This window comes from Podarcis gaigeae (assembly GCF_964106915.1).
Source record: "Podarcis gaigeae genome assembly, chromosome: 13".
NCBI classification, from domain to species: Eukaryota; Metazoa; Chordata; class Lepidosauria; order Squamata; family Lacertidae; genus Podarcis; species Podarcis gaigeae.
This window is the reverse complement of record NC_139689.1, coordinates 50,203,510-50,208,904: the sequence shown is the minus strand read 5'-3', so window position 1 is coordinate 50,208,904 and position 5,395 is coordinate 50,203,510. Positions and strand designations below refer to the sequence as shown.

The 5,395-nt window shown below is 44.9% G+C and overlaps 1 pseudogene across 1 annotated transcript; it reads right to left on the bottom strand.

Annotated features, from left to right (window-relative positions):
• Positions 1 to 3,895: 3,895 nt before the first annotated feature.
• LOC310830656 (putative protein FAM10A4 pseudogene) lies at positions 3,896 to 5,132 on the bottom strand (annotated as a pseudogene). Its single transcript has one exon. The product of its transcript is annotated as a putative protein FAM10A4 pseudogene (transcript).
• Positions 5,133 to 5,395: the final 263 nt, after the last annotated feature.

The following is a 5,395-nucleotide window of genomic DNA, read 5'->3' as shown; positions in this document are numbered from 1 at the left end:
CACTGAGCACCCACAGTCTGGGGCCCAAGTCGGCACTGCTAGATCATGCCATGTCTCCAATAACCACCTCTCATTTCACTATAGAAGATGCTCCATATAATTAGATAAAAAGTATTGTGTTTGTGCCAACTCACTTTGGGTTTCACTCCCAAGCTGATTACATGGAAAGTCTTTTGCTCAATAAAGCAGAGTTTTCCCTGCACAATTCCCTCCCAGTTGGTAAGAGAGGGAAGGAAGGGAGCAAACCCTGATTACAGCTTCTAGGTGTATCCCCATCCTCTGCTCTGTTGGCAGATCTTTTGATGAGGAGGAACAACCTAGCCTCCTTTTTCCAGAGAAGCACGCTCTTGGGGCAGTGAGGACCAAAAGCTCTGTTAACGCTAATTGCGTGGACAGGCGGAGACCCCAGATCCTGCGCGGTCCCCCCGTCATGTGGAATAACGACTCAAGACAACGTGCTATGGGATTAAATTGGCCACAACTTTATTAAATTTCAAATGTGGGTAGACCTTGGCTCAGGCATTGGGCGTTCTCCCTCCCCAGTCCCCAGCCGGGGACCTAGGGAGCATCAGGGTTATCCAGTGTGTGTGGGGGGGGATGGGCCGGCTCTGGAGAACATATGTTCAAGCAGAGATAGCCGCCCCCGTAACGCCGCCGCCGCAGGGGAGAGCAATGACGACCTTTCAGCGTACGGTCAAAGCCTCCTTTCAGAAAACCCCTTTAACGGGGAACCCTGGTATCGCCGCCGCAAAGAGGAAGATGGACAAAAGGATTCCGCCCAAGGCCTGATACCGCCAAAGTTGTGACATTTTGCTACGGGAAAGGCGAAACCTGCCAATGCAGGGAAATTCCTTTCCGGCCCTTTAACAGCGACCTTAAAGTAGCAGCGCCCGCATACCTGTGAAGGAAAAATTAACCTGCAAAACCTGTGAGGAAAAATTAACCTGCAAAATAAGACATTAACTGAGGGTGGGTAGGGTGGGAGAAGCTCTGGAGCCAAGTGAGAATTCCCAGGTAAGATCCTCCCTCTATTGTGTGGGCAGGTAATCCCTCCCCTACCTGGCCTGGTCTCCTTGGCAACGCTTCCCCCAGGTGGGATTGGACAACTGACTGAGGTAGGCGGAGACCTCCAGGTATCCCATCTGAGAGAAGGCAAAGCCAAGCCTATGCTGTTGGAGCCGCTCCAGATCTAGGGGCTGCACGTGTCCACGCAAAGGGCGCCCCATGTTTTAAGCGGGGAGCGGTCATTGTGTCTGTCCAATTTGCAACACATTTCTGTATGACAAGCAGAGCACCATTCCACCTGATGCATTTCTCTGGTTTGGGATATGAAATGAGATTCTTTGCATGTCTGGTCAGCAGCTCACAGCAGGCAGCTGCCCCAAACTTAGAGATGTGGCACTCACGTTTTTTTTGCCCTCATGACAGACAGCTGACAAAAGATTGTGAAAGGGTAGCATCAGCCAAACGAGGGAGGACAAGCCTGGAATTATCTAAAATTAATGTGTTCCTAGACAACTCCTTTGGAGATAAAGGGTTTGGGGAAAGAACAGGGAGGGTGGTTTGATTGACTGCAAAATAGATAATCCTTCAGCAACATTCATTTGCACCTTACTGTTTTTTGCACCTTTCAAGAAATGAGTGTACCAGGTAAGTTTTTCATGTAACACAATTTTCTGTATACAGTATTACTTCACCATAATGAGGTGTTAAATTCCGACAACGCTTTGCATATTTCAGCAATCAATAGACATGCAGCAATAAGAAGGTAATTTGACTCCCTCATGCCCAGCAAGCCACTTCTGGGTTTATGAGAACAATGTGACTTGTTACATTTAGGAAAATCTCATTTATACAAGCACACTATACAAAGGGGTAGAAGGCAGGAAAAAATAACCAGAACACATATTTTGATAGTTTGGCTAAGGCAGCAGTATGAGATCATAAAATATTTGCTAGGATAACTGTACAGAAGAAATATTTCATTTGTAATTTAGCGCTTAGCAAAAGATAATGTAACTTTAATATTATGAGGGAGATGCCTCTAAAGTCTATTGGTGGCAGTGGTATTTAACATAGACTTTTACACAGGAGAACTACAGAATTACAACATAATTGCTAGCTGAGTTGATTCTGGAAAGTTCACCGCTTAAGAAATGTTTGCATACTGGCAAATCTCACTGTAGCGTTCTGTGTAAATTATCATGCTTCCATGCTGTGTGTTTTCCCCATTCACATTTACTCTGGATGGGTTTACTAGCACTGACCGTACACAGCTGTTTCTAGATCCTGAAGGGCATTTTGAGATTGATTAACCATCTGCTCATTCTTACTCTAACAGCCGACTAACAACAACATAAGGGAATTTGTCTTAAATAATCTACCAAAAATGTGGGCAACACAAACATTCGTTTCCCAGCAGCTGCTACCATTGGTGTTTCCGATGCCACTTTCTGTAAAAGGATTTGGATTCGATCTGGGTTTTGCGAGTTCTTCTGTACAACATAAGGTTTGAAGTAACAACAACAGCAGCAGTGAGATAAGGAACCCATTCCACAAACCAGTTAAGCAAAAATATTGGATTAAAGCCATTATTGCTTCCCCCCTTTTGCTTGCCCACCCCTTGTTTTATTATTATTACTTATCCTTGATTTTCTCTACCCCTTTTTCGTTTTTTGTTTTGATTGTGTTAGTAGCTTATTATAGTGTAATGTCCATATTGGGGATCAAGGTATCTCCTTGAAGCCATGCATTGTATTGTAATGTCCATATTGTAGATACCTTGAAGCCATGCAAACATTTTAACTAAGTGGTGCAGCAATAAAAACTGCCAGCACATTTGCAAAAGCAAGCAGGGTCTGGTTTCAGATTGGATGTGTTGAGATTCCTGCATTGCAGGGGGTTGTTTTTCTTTTCTTTTATTATTAAATTATTGATTTAAATGCATTTGTTTGGTATCTGTTTGCTTGCTTGCATCATGTTGCAATAGTTTTTCCTTGTGTTGTACCGTTTTCCTCTCATCTCCCTCCCTCCCTCCAACACAAAACTTTTCTGGCTTTGAGTATGCCATTTTGGTACTAAGCATATCAGTCTAAATCTGTGGAAGGCAACGTATTACACCTTTGGTGTCCATCGAGTGGCTACAACTTTTCACATAAGTAGCTGAACTATATATTGGGCTATGAAGAGATGCCCTTAGAAGAGACTGGCTACTATGCGACTTAACTCTCTGCTGCTTCACTTAAATTACGTGGGTGTCAAATAGGTCGGGCTGCATGTGAAGTCCTGCTAGCATTGGCTGCTAATGTGTGTGACATAACAGGAAATGAGACGGACAGAATTGGGGTGGGGCACAGACACCGTGGCATATGAAGTATTTTGGAGGGCAAGTAGAGAAAAACAGGAAGCTAGCTTAGATGGAAAGACATTGGGAGCTGTAAAGAGTGCTTAAGCATGGGGGACTGTGGAGAGGTGATTGTGATAGATGCACAGGGGCGGAGGAAGGGAGGTGCGGTGGGGGTGGGTCGCCCTGGGTGTCACCACTGGGGGGGGACAAAATGGCAGGCGGCACACACAGTGGGGCCTACAGTGCGCCTGACCCACACACTGCGGGAGGAGGCAGGCAGACTCCGGAGGCCCCAGGGTGTGCCACCCCAAGGGCCCAAGTGGCTTCCTCCACTGCTGTAGATGCCATCCTAGGAAAGGAATCTGGTCAGGCAAGATATAGAAGGTTTATATGGCAAGGTGTATTCTTAGAAGCTAGTCACTAGTCCTAACCTTTGGGCTTCTGCTGAGTGGTGAAATCCACTCTGAAACCCCTTTGAGTTTCAGGTCTCTGGATTAAATTCAAATGTACACAAATATTCAGTTCAAGCCATTAAAAGGAAACATTGCATGGTGCCACTCACTACAATTTAATTTAATGAAAGGCTTATTTATGGCTGGCCTCAACTTTCAGTCAACCTGACCAATGAACTTCATAAACTTGTGGTTGTCCCGGTATTTGGAGATATTGCTTGGGTTCCAGGTTACGTCCAGCCAGGCCAGGATAATTCTAGGATCCATAACAGCCATAAAAAAGTCCAAGTACCTCCGACAGGCTCGAGTCATCCACTGCCAAATATTTTCTTCATTCTGTGCCTTTTCTTGCTCTTCCAGGATACTCTTAATCCAGTCCAGAGTTGCCTGGATCTTCTGGATCTTCTTCAGTGTTCGCTTTCTTTTATATTTGGTGTGGTGTTCGATCATCTTCAGGGCCTTGGGTTGCACTTCCTTTAGCAGGGCATTGGTGTCTTCATCATAATCCCATATACAGGCTAACGCAAGGTCTTCAGCAGCTTCTTCCCAGTGACCCAAAAGCATATGTGCTTTCCCTCTCCACTTGTAGGCCTGTGCATCATCAGGGTTGAGCTCTGATGCTTTGTTGCAGTCTCTAATGGCAGCATTGGGCTTCTGCAATTTGACAAAGACACTGGCTCGGTTGGCATACAGGAGTGGTGACTGGGGATTCAACTTGATAGCCTCTGTAAACAGATCAATAGCATTCTGCAGTTCTCCTGCCTCCAAGAAAGCATATGCCTCCTCCTTCTTCTCCTCAGCTTTGCTTTTCATATCATTTGTAATCTCCACATTTTCGTCTCCCATTTCCTGGGGTTCATCTTCATCTGGTTTGATCATTCCATCATCATCCAACTCTAAATCACTCTCCTCACTGGTAAGCTGCTCGGGTGGTTTCCCTTCCTCTTTACCAAGTCTCAGAGGAAATGCTTCAATTCTCTGGAAACCCGAAATGGTGTCACCCATGCTCTCCAACGAATCTCTTAGGAAGCTCAGTTGTTTTGCTCTCAAGAGCGTTGGATCCTGTTTGTACAGATTGAGCAAAGCTTGAAGGTCACCAACATTTTTAGCATCCATGGTGCCCCGTCCAGCTAGAAGCTCGGTTGACCAGCTGGATACAGTAAACTGCCTCTCTTAGGGCAAATATTTTTTAAAAAAGTAAGGCTCATGTACAGACAGCGGCTGAATTAGAAAATCACTTCTATTATGGAGGAGAAAAGGGCCTCATCTCTCATGCGTCCCTCCATGTGGTCCTGCTGCTGTACTTTATCTACAGCCGCAGAACTTTGAAAGTATCAGTCGCTACGGCAGTTTGGTTTATGTCAAGTTCTGCTGATGTCATACATTATGACATCACTGCAGTGTTGAAGTTGACTTTCTAGGTATTGACAACTTAATAGTTGTGGGTTTTTTTTTAGAAAATGCTGCATTAGAATGTGTATCTATGCACATCATCCATTAGTACTGAAATAAATGCAACAGAAGACGTGGTTGCCAAGCTTTTGTTATCTGTTTGAAGCCTGGCTGCTGCAAGTTTTAATCAGTTCAGTTAGTCAGG